Consider the following 15,503-nt stretch of genomic DNA (forward strand, 5'->3'; position numbering starts at 1 on the left):
TACTTAGATATGAACAACACAAATATCCCAAGTGGTCAAAAAAAGGAATGACAGACACAGTTGAACATGACCAAAGGTTAGCAAAGCAGATGGTGAACTTGCTGCGAAGCAGTACAAAATCCGATGGTTCCCTACGTGGTGCGTGGAAGCAGAAAGTCCAAGAAAAAGAGATAAAGTGGTAAAAATCACAAGATGTAGAAAAATTGTTTATTCCTTCATCAAGTAAAACATGCAGGTGGGTAGGTGCGGGTCACGTGTGGACGACACCGGTTTGGTGCAAAGTCCCTCTACAGAACCTGTAGAAGCACAGCTTTGCGCAAAACAACAATCCTCCATATGTGACCTGCACTTACCCACCCGCATGTTTTACTTTATAAAGGAATAAAGGATTTTTCCCACATCTGGTGAGTGCCACTGCTTCATCTCTTCCTCTTGGACAAGTATCCCAAGTACTCACCAAGTCATAAAAATTGCTAAGGCTTCATTGTTGTTAAACTCTTCTAAGATGTAACAGTCTTTCTGATTGGTTCTCAAATTCTTTATTCAGGAGTAAATTACAATATTTTGTAACAGGTTCTTCCTTACATTGTGTGGTTAGAAGTACTGATTTGTTAGGAATTCTACCTCAGTCTGACTCCCTTTTGTTAACTTGATTACTATAACTATATACATTTAATAATAAATAATACTATTATATTGTATGATCTAAGGAGGAGAACCATCTTCAAACATGTCGATTTGTAGAAGCTTTTGTGCGCTTTCGATACACACTTTGTATTCCCTGTTAGTAGAGTGATGCAGAATATCTTAGCACTATATAAATAAATAATAAATAATATTAATTGCCCAGATATATACCTAATCCAAGTAGACAGCCAGCTTTACAGAGAAGACAGAGATGCTTTATGAAAAATGAAATGTGTTGCCTCTTCCCATATGTTTCAAGGTGCTGGTATATTATGTATTCAACAGCAGTAGCTGCATAAATAATTAAGGCTTGGGTAAAAATTTCTCTCTAAGGATCGCTTCCTTAAACTCAGTTATGATTTTAATAAGTAATTTCACAAATACTTATCTCTACATGGAATTAGCTATATGGAAAGTGATGAGATACAATATCACACTCAGAACATATGGTCTGCTCAGTGACAGGTAATCAAGTGGGCCATGCCGTGTAGATATGGTAGAGAAATATGCATGAGAAAAGTATATCCAAATAGATAATATGTAAGGGATTTTCATTCATATGTTTGTATTTTTGGATGAAAAATGTACAGTACCTACCTATATAGGAGACAATATAGAAAATACTTTTTTAAGAAAGTGCCAATAACACCTTTATAATTACACTGATGCATGGTGTATTTTATATACAATCTGAACTGTCTTTTTGCATAACAATGGTTCTGGATAGTATCCATGATATACTCCTAATAGTTCCCGACATTCATTTGTCAAAATAAAAAAACCCTCATCAATGTAAAATAAAGTAATTTGTGTTTAACTCAAAATGATGAAAAGACTGAACTACCGTATTTTCCGGATTGTAAGGCGCAGTTTTCCCCCAAACTGGGGGTAAAATGGGGGTGCGTCTTACAATCTGGATATGGCTTACCAGGGCGGCAGTAGTGGAGCGGGGTTATAGAAGGCAGATTCAGCACTACTGAGGGCTCGGAGGAGCAGTGGAGCGGCTCAGGAGGGTCACAGGACAGGGTGTCTTAGTGCATCTGCAGATTGACGTGATGGACTTCAAGAACATGGCCACAGAGTCTTATCTGCGCACGTGCCACCTCTGTGGCCATTTTCCTGAAGTCCATCTCATCAACCGCAGGTGATTGAATGGAGCCCACAGTCAGATCAATGGCACCTGCCACTGAGACACCCTACCTGTGACCTTCCTGAGTCGCTCCACTGCAGTGACACCCCTGCAGCCCGCTGGCTGATCAGTGGAGCCCGCCACCACTGCGACACCCCTGAGCCTGCAGTATTACTGACCCTCCTGAGCTGCAACACCCCTCCTCTGAGCCTGTAGCATCACTGACTCTTGTGACGTTCTTGAGCTGCTCCACCACCGCCGCTCCCCCCTGGTGAGCATTAGGATTAAGACGCACTAGGATTATAAGATGGAACCTCATTTAAACATTAAATATTATTTTTTCCTATTTTCCTCCTCTATATTTTAAGTCTTATAATCCAGTGTGTCTTAGAAAACGATAAATACGGTATATTATAATTAATCAGTGAAAGAGACTGTAAACATGAAAATTAGAATGGGTAGTAGAGTAAGACAATGAATGTGTCTAATGCAACAAGAGGATCCATGCCAAAAATACATACAGTTCAATCTATCCAAATCATTAAAGCAACATATGGGTCCCTAAATAAGACAAGATGATAGCAACTTTAGTAACTGCATTGTCAACTACTACACTTGACGCGATGAGCCAATTAGACAATTTGAAGTATTGGTTATTGATCTAAGAATTAGGTTTTAACAACATGTAGGATTTTATTTTTATAAAAGCAATAGCAAAGTGAGTCTTGAAGACCTCTGTTTTTTTATATCACAGTGAAATGCTATTTATTGTTTTGTAAAATATTAAGATTGGAGAGGATCGAATGTGCAGAAATTCAAAGTTGGAAAATCTCTTAAATCTATCAGGCAAATTTGATTTGCATAAAAGTTAAATAGGCTCTCCACATTGCATAGCATAATAAATGAAGGATGGAAAAAAATAAAATAAAATATTCACCTCACCCGTCCTGACTCCCACCACAGACCCCGGCTGATCTTCTACATCTCTTATTTTTACCATTTCCCATTGTGAACACTTTCTTTGGTCTTCTTCACTCTGGGTTGTGGTTTTGATGTAACTCAAGGGGCTCTTGATGTCACTAAGCACTGTGACTATGCATCACATGTTGTGATGACATGATCTTAATACATGCATTGTACCCTACTCCTTGGGCAACACACGTTGCGGCTATATGGTGTGCAGGGACATTAGCAGCTTAGTAAAAAGGGCTTAAGAAAATGACTGGGAAGGCAAAAAGAAGCAGTGTGGAGGACCAGATGGTCATGTGCATGTGTGACGGGACTAGTGAGATGAGTACTAAATTTTATTTTTTTCAGCTTTTGCCAATCTTCTATGTTTACCAAAGTGGCAATTTTGTTGCATTGGAAAATAATCTATAATTTGTAGGGTAAGAAATTTTGAAAAATTCAAGGTGAAAACCAATTCCATTTTAATAATTTCACTCCCATTTAATTAGGATTTCTTATTTAATGAGTCAATAGTCATAAATAAATTATTTTATTACTCTAGGGAGATTCTTCTTAGGCTACTTTTACATTTCCGTCTTTTATCCTCAGTCACAATCCATCACCTTGAGAAAATATGATATCCTGCAAAATATTTTGCAGGATTCAGTTTTTTCCCCCTAGAGTTGTATTCATGACGGATTGCGACTGATGGAATTGCATTGCATCCGTCTCACGACGGATCAGTTGTGGAATGACTGAACATCAGGCGAAAGCAACGCAGAATGTAACGTTTTTGTGGTCATCTCAAAAAACAGATAGCGACGGATCTATCGGCGTCCGTCGTTTGGTATAATGGAAGCCTATGGGCGTGGAATCCGTCTTTTAACAACTGAGCATGCTCAGATGTGTAAATTCATTTCTGGCTAAATCTTTCTCTCTCTCTCCTCTCCCGATGAGTTCATATGGTTTTTCTATGGTGCATAATCTTTCCCAGGAAAAAAAAAAGGGAAATGTGAAAGTAGCCTTAGCTGTAGAAATAAAGCCCCCTTAGTTTACTTAGAATAAATGTGGCAGATATTTGCTGTAAAATAAAGTAAGTCTTGAGCAGGACTTGAGCTTTATCCAGAGCAGCCCATCTGAATATTGTGTGCCATAGCATAAAGTATAGAAATAAGAAACCTTATATTATGAATAGAAACATTATATTTCAGGCTCCCAATGGAAGGAGAAAATAAATAAGGACCAATAAATTGTAGTTACAGATCCTTTTAAGACATTTCCCTACATCCATAGAGTGTCTCAATAAAACTACTGGCAGATGCACTACTTTCAATGGCGGGGAGTGCACAGTACAAAGACCTTTTTTATTTAAACATATGACAAGAATGACATTACAAGGCCATCATTTTTCCATTTAGTTTGTTGGCTGGCTACAGTAAGGTATGAGAGCAATTGATTTCTGTTAATTTACTCAAAACTGGTTTTGAGCAACATTCATTAAATCAATGCCTGAAGCAGTAATTACCTGCTATTAAAATGCTTTTAGAGATAACTGTTTAGCACTTGGCTCTGCATTATTGAGTTATTTCTTTAATGTGCTATCAGAGTTGTCAATTAGTTGTACTAAGCTATGGGTTTCACAGACTACACAAATGAGCTGCAATTGGAGGCTTTTAAAACCTCTTTGTCGCCCAACACTTTGACCACACATGGTAATTAATTGTACTACAACATCCCCTACAAAAGACAAATTATTTCCACTTCATTTTTATTCAAAAATGGAATCTAAAATCCTGCAGGGCAAGACGACGAACGCATGTTTTGAGCTGCAACAACCCAGTTTTGATATTAAATGATTATCTGCACAATGATGCAAGAAATTGTATTTAGCTAAAGACGTGCTTTTAGCTTTTAAAACTAGTTATAACATGCATCAACCAATAATTTCTCAGCTTACTCAATTAAATGTAAGGGAAAATGAGATGACTTTCAATTTATTCCTATTCCGTTGTACATGGCATGAACTGCCCTTTTTATCACCTGAGATATCAATGATTTCGGAGAGATTACGGAGCTAGTAATGCTTCACTTCATGCATAAATTTACGCTAAAGTCTTTCTAGACTTTTTCTGGGTCTGGTCTGGTAAGAAATTGGTGCACTTATCTCTGTGTGCCTTCGCCCCCTGAGATACTTGAGCTTATAATATAACTTTTAAAAGAAAGTTATTGTTTAGTTCACTCAAGTTTACTCAATTTAAGAGTAATTTAATTTAACCTTATACTAAGAAGAAAGTGTCCAGATTTAGCTCCTATTTTACACCCCCTACTTGCCTAACTATTCTTTTTTTAATTTTTGTTCCTATTAGATGAGCCTTTTTATTTATTACTAATTTTTATAGTCATTACCAAGGGGCATTGCTCAGGGTGATAATACAGCACAGCATAAAGAAATGGCCCCGGACAGCCAAATAAATCATAAAAATTAGCACCAAATATAAAAATATATCTGCCCTAAAGCTGACTCTGAGCAGTTCAGGAGAAAACTCTCAGGTAGGTTGTAGAATATATTCTTTCACCAATAGGGCAAATTGCTGCACATGATGTAATAAAAAAAACTATAAGAATCCCAATAGAGTGAGCTAGTGGTAGCTACCGGTAGCAAGATTTTTAACTATTGCTATGTGCAAGAAGGCAAAATGTTTAGAATTAGGGATCTACATTGTTACGGTTGCTGCGAGCACTGGAGACTATGTCCAGATTTCTTGCTACTGCACATGTGCGAGCGCTGGAGACTAAGTCCAGATTTCTTGCTACTGCACATGTGCGAGCGCTGGAGACTAAGTCCAGATTTCTTGCTACTGCACATGTGCGAGCGCTGGAGACTAAGTCCAGATTTCTTGCTACTGCACATGTGCGAGCGCCGGAGACTAAGTCCTATCTTGGAGCCATTGCACATGTGCGGGTGACATCATCGCTGACACGAGGTCACATGTCTCTGACACCTTCTATGCCGATTGGTCGCTGGTCATGTGCTTGTGACGCCTTGCTCGGTGATAGGCCAGCATGACGTCACTCCTGTCGTTCTGGCAGCGGATTGGCTCTGGTGTCCTCCATCTTGGATGAGGCACAGAGTCTATATAAGACCCTGACACACGCCGCATGGTGCTCAGTCCTCTTGGTTCATGCATAAGAGTAGACGCTCTGTGCGCGTTCCTCTAGGCATTCCTCTGTCTATGCTAGGTGAGCGCTACCGGCAGGGTAGCGTTCTTATACCTTACAGCTTCGGCTGCTGTCCGTATCCTTACCTCTTAGGGGAGCGGACATAGGCAGGTGCCTAAGGCACATGGTCTGGCTGGGCCTTGTGATTCGACTCGTAGGTGGACGTTGCCGCTAGGGTAACGTTCCTTATACTGCGTCTGGCAGTTGTTCGTATCCTCGCACACTAGGGGAGCGAACAGAGGTAGGAGCTTTGTGCGGCTTACGCTGCTGTTCGTCTCTTTTGCACCACTAGAAGAGCGGACCTAGGCAGGTGCCATATCTAGTGGTTCGTATCCTCGCACACTAGTGGAGCGAACGCAGGTAGGAGCTTTGTGCGGCTTACGCTGCTGTTCGTCTCTTTTGCACCACTAGAAGAGCGGACCTAGGTAGGTGCCATTTCGCACACATTGCCTTTGTCTCTGTGATTATTAACAGAGATCATTCTACACACCCTCCAAGTAAGGGAGGAATTGCTTTACTTACTTATTATATCCTTCTGTGAGTTAACAGAGGTATTGCACTCTGCCATAGTCTGCAGCAAAGTCTTTGCACAGTGGACCCTGACTGTCTGATACTCCTTTTAGGTTATTATCAGACAGCCCCCCGTAACATTAGGACTGAGCCAAGGGTCTGGCAGTTATGGCAGAATATCAGCAGTTACACCGTTACATACAAGTACTTGAGTCACGGCTCAAGAGTATAGAGGATAAACCTCAGACCATGGTGACAGCTGCACATGATCCTCGACTTGCTCTGCCAAACAGATATTCTGGCGATGCCAGATCATGTCGTGGTTTCATTAGTCAGTGTCAGATACACCTAGAGGTCAACTCTTCTCGCTTCTCTACGGAGAGGTCCAGAGTAGGCTTTATCATCTCCTTACTTCAGGACAAAGCCTTAGAATGGGCGACTCCCCTATGGGAGCGCTCTGATGTGGTTACTCTGAGACATCAAGACTTTCTTGATGCTCTTAAGGTGGTATTCATAGGTCCGCAGGTTACCCATGATGCGGCCCTGAGACTGTTAGATCTATCTCAGGGTTCGTTATCCACTAGTTCTTATGCCATTGCTTTTAAAACTCTGGTGGCAGAACTAGATTGGCCAGAGAAGGTGTTGATTCCTATCTTCTGGAGAGGGTTGGCAGGCTATGTCAAGGATGCTCTTGCTACTCGTGAGGTCCCTGCTTCTCTGGAGGACTTGATCATAGTAGCAACGAGGATCGATGTACGCCATAAGGACCGTAGACTCGAGGTCTCTTCCTCACGCCCTAAGCATCGGGCTATTCCAGGTGTTGAGGGTCCACTACCATCTTCCTCAGCATCTGAAACATCTCCCACTCCTATGGAGTTAGGTCATACGTCCTCCAGACTACGCAAGTCTGGTCCTCCTATATGTTACGTATGTCGTCAGGCTGGGCACTATGCCAACAAGTGTTCTGGTCATCAGGGAAACTCCCAGGCCTAGTAACCATTAGAGGGGGGTTACTAGAGACGTCTTCTGCACCCTCTAAGTGTAGTATCCCAGGTCAGCTCTCATTCTCTGAGAATACATGGCCTATTATGGCTTTTGTGGATTCCAGAGCTGACGGGACTTTTGTGTCCTCAGGATTTGTAAAGGGACACAATATTCCCTCTATCGTGTTAGAGGCGCCTATTCCTGTCCGTGTTGTTAATGGAACTATGTTGTCTGACTCCATTACATTGAGGACAGTTCCCTTGCGCCTTTCCCTGTCTCAGGGTCACATAGAGGAGATTTCTTTTCTTGTTTTGCCTGAGGGTATAGACGACGTCCTTCTGGGTCTTCCATGGCTTCGGACTCATGCTTCTCACATTGACTGGGAGTCTGACAGCATTATTAGTTGGGGTTCGAAATGTCAGTCCCGATGTCTTCCCTTACCACCTAAGGTCGTTGCGGTTGCATCAACTGATCTCTCTCCCATACCTACACCCTATTTGGATTTCGCTGACGTGTTCTCCAAACAGGGTGCTGAGGTTCTTCCACCCCATAGGCCGTATGACTGTGCCATAGACCTTATCCCAGGTTCGGTTCCACCTAAAGGCAGAGTTTACCCCCTGTCGATACCTGAGTCGGAGGCCATGTCGACCTATATAAGAGAGAGTTTAGAGAAGGGGTTCATTCATAAGTCTGTCTCTCCCGCGGGAGCTGGGTTTTTCTTTGTTCGGAAGAAAGAGGGTGATTTGCGTCCCTGCATAGATTACAGGGGTCTCAACGCAATCACAATAAAGAACAAATACCCATTACCTTTAATTTCGGAGCTCTTTGACAGACTGAGAGGAGCTCAAGTTTTTACGAAGTTGGATCTGCGGGGTGCGTATAACTTGGTACGAATTCGAAAGGGTGACGAATGGAAGACCGCTTTTAACACCCGAGACGGTCACTATGAATACCTCGTCATGACTTTTGGGTTATGTAATGCACCCGCAGTATTTCAGGACTTCGTAAACGATGTGTTCAGGGATTTACTGTTATCCTCAGTAGTGGTGTATCTGGACGACATCCTGATTTTTTCTCCTGATCTGGAGACTCATCGTCAGGATGTCGTTCGTGTCCTTTCCCGTTTAAGGGAGCACTCATTGTTTGCTAAACTCGAGAAATGTGTATTCGAGCAGTCCTCATTGCCTTTTTTGGGTTACATTATCTCACAAGAGGGCCTGGCTATGGATCCTGCGAAGCTCTCTGCTGTCCTGCAATGGTCCGAACCTCATTCCTTGAAGGCGGTGCAACGCTTTTTAGGATTCATAAATTATTACAGGCAGTTCATACCCCATTTTTCTACTTTGGTGGCCCCTTTGGTGGCCTTGACTAAGAAAGGTGCTAATCCCAAAGCCTGGTCTACTGAGACATCTCAGGCTTTCGAGGCAGTAAAAAGACACTTTTCAACTGCTCCCGTTCTTCAAAGACCCGATGAGAGTAAGCCTTTCCTCTTAGAGGTTGATGCCTCTTCAGTGGGTGCTGGTGCGGTCTTGTATCAAAAGAACGGTGCAGGTAGAAAAAGGCCGTGTTTCTTCTTTGCTAAAACCTTTTCACCGGCAGAGAGAAACTATACCATTGGGGATAGGGAACTGCTCGCCTTGAGATTAGCCTTGGAGGAGTGGCGTCACTTGCTGGAAGGAGCGAAACATCCTTTCCAGGTCTATACAGACCATAAGAATCTAACGTACTTACAAACCGCTCAGCGTCTGAATCCTCGCCAAGCCCGCTGGTCCTTGTTTTTCTCCCGCTTTCACTTCTCCACCAACTATCTGTCTGGGAGTAAGAATAACAAGGCAGACGCCCTGTCTCGCTCTATGCTTTCTACCCAGGAAGAGATTGACGAACCTCGTCTTATCCTTCCCTCCAGGGTTTTTCATACGCTCTCCCCTGTGATGTTAGACCAAATCCCACCGGGGAAGACCTTTGTTCCGCCTGATCGACAGAATGATATACTGTCATGGGCCCACACCTCAAAGGTGGGTGGGCATTTTGGTATTAGGCGGACACGAGAGTTACTGGAGAGGTGGTATTGGTGGCCACACTTAGCCAGCCATGTCAAGAGATATGTCGGTTCCTGCTACTCGTGTGCTCGCAACCGTCCATTACGGCAGAGACCGGCTGGGCTCTTGCATCCTTTACCGGTGCCAGATAGACCATGGGAGGTGGTAGGCATGGACTTTGTGGGTGATCTTCCATGTTCTCAGGGACATAGATTTGTGTGGGTCATTACGGACCATTTCTCCCGGATGGTTCATCTCGTACCGTTATCGAGAATCCCATCTTCCAGGGTACTAGCCAAACTATTCCTCAAGCATGTCTTTAGGCTTCACGGGATGCCAGATCGTATCATTTGTGATAGAGGTCCGCAATTTGCTTCCCGTTTCTGGCGAGATCTTTGTAGCCTTCTGCAAATTGAGTTGAATATCTCTTCGGCATACCATCCGGAGACCAATGGTTTGGTTGAGCGTACCAATCAATCTATGATTATATACCTTCGACACTTTGTTGCTGAGAACCACGATAACTGGTCCTCCCTCCTACCCTGGGCAGAATTTGCCCTTAACAATTCGCTGGCTGAGGCCACTGGGCAGACACCGTTCATACTCAATAATGGGCAACACCCTAGGGTACCGGTACCGTTTCCCGCTGCGGCACCTCCTCCTCTTGTGGCCGACTGGGCAACTAATGCCAGAGAGGTTTGGGATCGGACTCAAGAGTCGATCCAAGCAGCTAAGGACCGTATGAAGACGGTGTCCGATCGGTTTTGTCGCCCGGCTCCTGTCTTTTCTCCAGGGGACTTTGTGTGGCTCTCTGCAAAACACGTGAGACTTAGAGTGAGCTCTGTCAAATTTGCTCCTCGCTTCCTGGGTCCTTATGAGGTTCTTCGACAGGTAAATCCTGTAGTCTACCAATTGAAGTTACCTGTCCATCTTAGGATTCATGACAAATTCCATGTCTCACTGCTAAAGCCGGCTATTTTACCTCACGCTCGTGAAGTGCACTCTCCTGCCTCTGATTCCTCTCGCTCTAGCTATGAGGTACGAGCCATAGTTGGTTCTAAGATGGTTAGAGGGCGCAGGTTCTTCTTGATAGATTGGGAGGGCTACGGCCCGGAACATCGCTCTTGGGAGCCTGAGGAGGCTGTCCATGCTCCCGACTTAGTTGCCGATTACCTGCGTCGCCGGGAGGGGGGTCCTTGAGGGGGAGGTACTGTTACGGTTGCTGCGAGCACTGGAGACTATGTCCAGATTTCTTGCTACTGCACATGTGCGAGCGCTGGAGACTAAGTCCAGATTTCTTGCTACTGCACATGTGCGAGCGCTGGAGACTAAGTCCAGATTTCTTGCTACTACACATGTGCGAGCGCCGGAGACTAAGTCCTATCTTGGAGCCATTGCACATGTGCGGGTGACATCATCGCTGACACGAGGTCACATGTCTCTGACACCTTCTATGCCGATTGGTCGCTGGTCATGTGCTTGTGACGCCTTGCTCGGTGATAGGCCAGCATGACGTCACTCCTGTCGTTCTGGCAGCGGATTGGCTCTGGTGTTCTCCATCTTGGATGAGGCACAGAGTCTATATAAGACCCTGACACACGCCGCATGGTGCTCAGTCCTCTTGGTTCATGCATAAGAGTAGACGCTCTGTGCGCGTTCCTCTAGGCATTCCTCTGTCTATGCTAGGTGAGCGCTACCGGCAGGGTAGCGTTCTTATACCTTACAGCTTCGGCTGCTGTCCGTATCCTTACCTCTTAGGGGAGCGGACATAGGCAGGTGCCTGAGGCACATGGTCTGGCTGGGCCTTGTGATTCGACTCGTAGGTGGACATTGCTGCTAGGGTAACGTTCCTTATACTGCGTCTGGCAGTTGTTCGTATCCTCGCACACTAGGGGAGCGAACAGAGGTAGGAGCTTTGTGCGGCTTACGCTGCTGTTCGTCTCTTTTGCACCACTAGAAGAGCGGACCTAGGTAGGTGCCATTTCGCACAAATTGCCTTTGTCTCTTTTGCACCACTAGAAGAGCGGACCTAGGCAGGTGCCATATCTAGTGGTTCGTATCCTCGCACACTAGTGGAGCGAACGCAGGTAGGAGCTTTGTGCGACTTACGCTGCTGTTCGTCTCTTTTGCACCACTAGAAGAGCGGACCTAGGTAGGTGCCATTTCGCACACATTGCCTTTGTCTCTGTGATTATTAACAGAGATCATTCTACACACCCTCCAAGTAAGGGAGGAATTGCTTTACTTACTTATTATATCCTTCTGTGAGTTAACAGAGGTATTGCACTCTGCCATAGTCTGCAGCAAAGTCTTTGCACAGTGGACCCTGACTGTCTGATACTCCTTTTAGGTTATTATCAGACAGCCCCCCGTAACATACATCTTCACACCCTCTAATGAATTCCAGACCTATTTAGGTCACATATAAGAAGATCCCAGGTACACTTTCCTTCCCAGCTCTTACAAAATTTCATGCTTTACACAAGCTGTAGCCTGAGTAGTCAGTTGGGGAAATGTGAACCAACAACTTAAAAAAGAAATCCACAATTTCCTATCCATTTGCTCAACCATTTAGCCTTCCCAGGTTATATTAACCCCATGTTTAGTGCATAAGGACAATTTTACTAATGTTTGTTCTGCATCACTGAAGGGTTTTTCCAGCCCTTTGATACTGATGAATTATTCTTCACCTAGCACTCCTATAATCAGCTAATATTGGACTAGTGTGCAAAGTACCCCTTAGGCTTCAAAGCTTCTCCCTTATTCCTTCAAATGTAATGATGGTCATTATGGCCATACAGTTCAATTTTAGTTTTGTTAGACCACAGAAAATGTCTCCAAAAATGAAGGTGTTTGTTCCTTTGTGCATTTGCAAACTTTAATCTGTCTTTTTTATGTTTCTTTTGGAATAATGGCTTCTTTCTGGCAGAGTGGCCTTTCAGCCCATGTTGTTACAGTACTTATTTTACTGTGGATAATAACACACTCTTACCACCTTCCACCAGCATCTTCACAAGATTTTTTGCTTTTGTTCTTGAGTTGATATGCACATGTCTGACCAAAACACATTCATCTCTGGTACACAGAACCAGTCTCCTTCCTGAGCGTTATGATGGCTGGACATTCCCATCTTGTTTGTACTTGCGTATAAGTGTTTCTACACATAAACGAGGCACCTTCAGGTATCTAGAAATTGCACCCAAAGGTGAACCAGACTTGCACAAGTCCACAATTTTCTTTTTGAGATCTTGGCTCATTTCTTTTCACTTTCCCATGATGCTACACAAAGAAGCAGTGTGTTTCAGGTGTGTATTAAAATACATCTACAGATGTGTCTCTAGTTAACTCATATGTTGCCAATAAACCTATCAGAAGTTTCTAAAGACATGAAATCTTCATATGGGCTGTCCAATATTGTTAAAGGCATAGTACTCTTAGGGCCGCTTTACACACTGCGATATCGCTAGCAATTGCTAGCAATGTCGAGCGCGATAGCACCCGCCCCCGTCGTTGTAAGGATATGTGGTGATCGATGCCGTAGCGAACATTACCGCTACGGCAGCGTCATACGAACATACCTGCTCTCGACGTCGCTGTGACCGCCGAACAATCCCTTCCTCAAGGGGGAGGTGCATTCGGCGTCACCGCGACGTCACAGCGATGTCACTAATCGGCCACCCAATCAAAGCGGAGGGGCGGAGATGAGCGGGACGAACATCCCGCCCACCTCCTTCCTTCATCATTGCTGGCGGGACGCAGGTAAAGAGAGGTTCCTCGTTCCTGTGGTGTCACACGTAGCGATGTGTGCTGCCGCAGGAACAACGAACAACATCGTTACTGCAGCAGCAACGATAAGTGGGAAGAGGGGGGCATGTCACCGATTAACGATTTTGAACATTTTTGCAATGATTCAAAATCGCTAATAGGTGTCACACGCAACGACATCGCTAAAGCGGCCGGATGTGCATCACAAAATCCGTGACTCCAACGAGATCGCTTTAGCGATCTCGTAGCGTGTAAAGCCACCTTTAGTGTATGTAAACTTTTGATTTTGCAGAAAGTAATAAAAATGCCTTAAAACATTCTCTCTCTCTCATTATTCTGGCATTTAGCAAATACGCTGTAAATAATTTTGGCTCCTAATTGACCTAAAAAGGGAAAGGTTTATTTTCAGTTCATATCAGATAGGGAGAAAAACATACATATGTGTCTTTTTAGATAATGTATGTAAACTTCTGGTTTCAGCTGTGTGTGAGAACACACTGAAAAAAATAATGCACTTTCAATGCACACAAGCTTTCTTTGTCTTACTGTAATTTTTTCTATACAACAAGGATTAAAGCATGTTGTTTTACCTTTGGAGTTGGAACATCTTCACTCTTCCATATTAAGAATACTTGGTCAGAGTGTGTCCCTTGAACTAAGCAGCTTCAATCTTTTGAGTCTCGTGAGCTAAATATTCATTATTTTCCTTGCTTTAACATATTTTTGATTAGACATAATACATTTAGTTTTCGCTGCTGGCTTTAAGAGAAAGTAAAATGGGATGACCCATCCTATTGTCTGTTGCTCACGTCATCTTTACTGTATAGATTGGTATAGAATAAAGCGGGCTTTACACGCAGCGACATTGCTAACGAGATGTCATTGGGGTCACGGAACTCGTGACGCACATCCGGCATCGTTAGCAACGTCGTTGCGTGTGACACACACGAACGACCAAAAATACTAACCTTATCGTTGATTGTTGTCCGGTCGTTGTAATCCCGATTATCGTTGCTGCTTTTGCACGCAGGTTGTTTGTCGTTCCTGAGGCAGCACACATCGCTACGTGTGACATCCCGGGAACGAAGAACAGCTTACCTGCATCCTCCGGCAACGAGGTAGGCATCATTTTCCTTTGGCTGCTCTCCTCTCCTCTGCTTCTATTGACCGCCTGCCGTGTGACATCGCTGTGACGCCGCACAAACCGCCCCCTTAGAAAGGAGGCCGTTCGCCGGCCACAGCAACATCCCAGGGAAGGTAAGTCTGTGTGACGGCGGCCTAACGATATTGCAGCGATTTGCCCGTGATGCACAACCGACGGGGGCGGGTGCGATCGGCAGCGACATCGCTAGCGATATCGCTGTGTGTAAAGCCCGCTTAATCAGAGTCATCTGAATAGCATGGGATGCGTTATAGGACCAATCCAGTGTTTGTTTGCTTTTTTAAAGCTGGCGTGGCGCTTTAAATGTAAGTCCCTTGCCCCCATCACATACTCACCTTCTGGCATATTCACCTTTTTTACTGACACTGCTCCATTCCAGTGGCACCAACTTGTGCCAAAAATTTCTGACTGTCCAGAAGTCAAAAGTTACATCACAAGGTCTCAATGCATTTCTATGAGAGTCAGAACAAGGCCAGAACGAGGCTCTCATAGAGTTGTATTGAGTTATGACCTCCGGTGTGCTTCGTGAAACACAGGAGCTACTGGTCGGTCACAAATAGATGAAGATGCCAAAAGGTGAGTTTAAGACAGGGGACAGGGGACTTACATTGAAAGCATCAGCCCAGCTCTGCCATAAAAAAAATGCTGGTGTGGTGCTTTAATGATAGCTTTGGTGTATTGCTAAAATCTAAGAATATGGCAGAATAGTATCACTATTCAAACACATAAATCTCAGTTTACATGCATTCCATACCATTCTATTGTCTCTAGGAAGTCTATACTTCATAACGTCTTGAGGACTAAACCCCTGACTTAACTATTCATGGTTTCCTCTTGTTTCATAAATGATAATGTCTTGTTATATAGGATTGGAATAGCACTGTTCTATAGTGTGACTAGGCCTAACTTTTGTCTAGACCTATCCTTTCTCCTGAATACATTCAAAATTCTATAGGATCCCATTTGCCGCAAGTAATATTTATATCAAAATTATAGTTTTACACATTTCTATTTTATTCAATGGCGTATTCTAGTTTATAAAACCCTGGTTATAAGCAGC

General features: G+C 43.8%; 1 protein-coding gene across 2 annotated transcripts in view; it reads right to left on the reverse strand.

The window, feature by feature from the left end:
• COL19A1 (collagen type XIX alpha 1 chain) overlaps positions 1-15,503 on the reverse strand; it is a 1,307,565-nt gene that overhangs the window by 45,199 nt on the left and 1,246,863 nt on the right. The window lies entirely within an intron of this gene.

This window comes from Anomaloglossus baeobatrachus, chromosome 3 (assembly GCF_048569485.1).
Source record: "Anomaloglossus baeobatrachus isolate aAnoBae1 chromosome 3, aAnoBae1.hap1, whole genome shotgun sequence".
In the NCBI taxonomy this organism is placed as follows: domain Eukaryota; kingdom Metazoa; phylum Chordata; class Amphibia; order Anura; family Aromobatidae; genus Anomaloglossus; species Anomaloglossus baeobatrachus.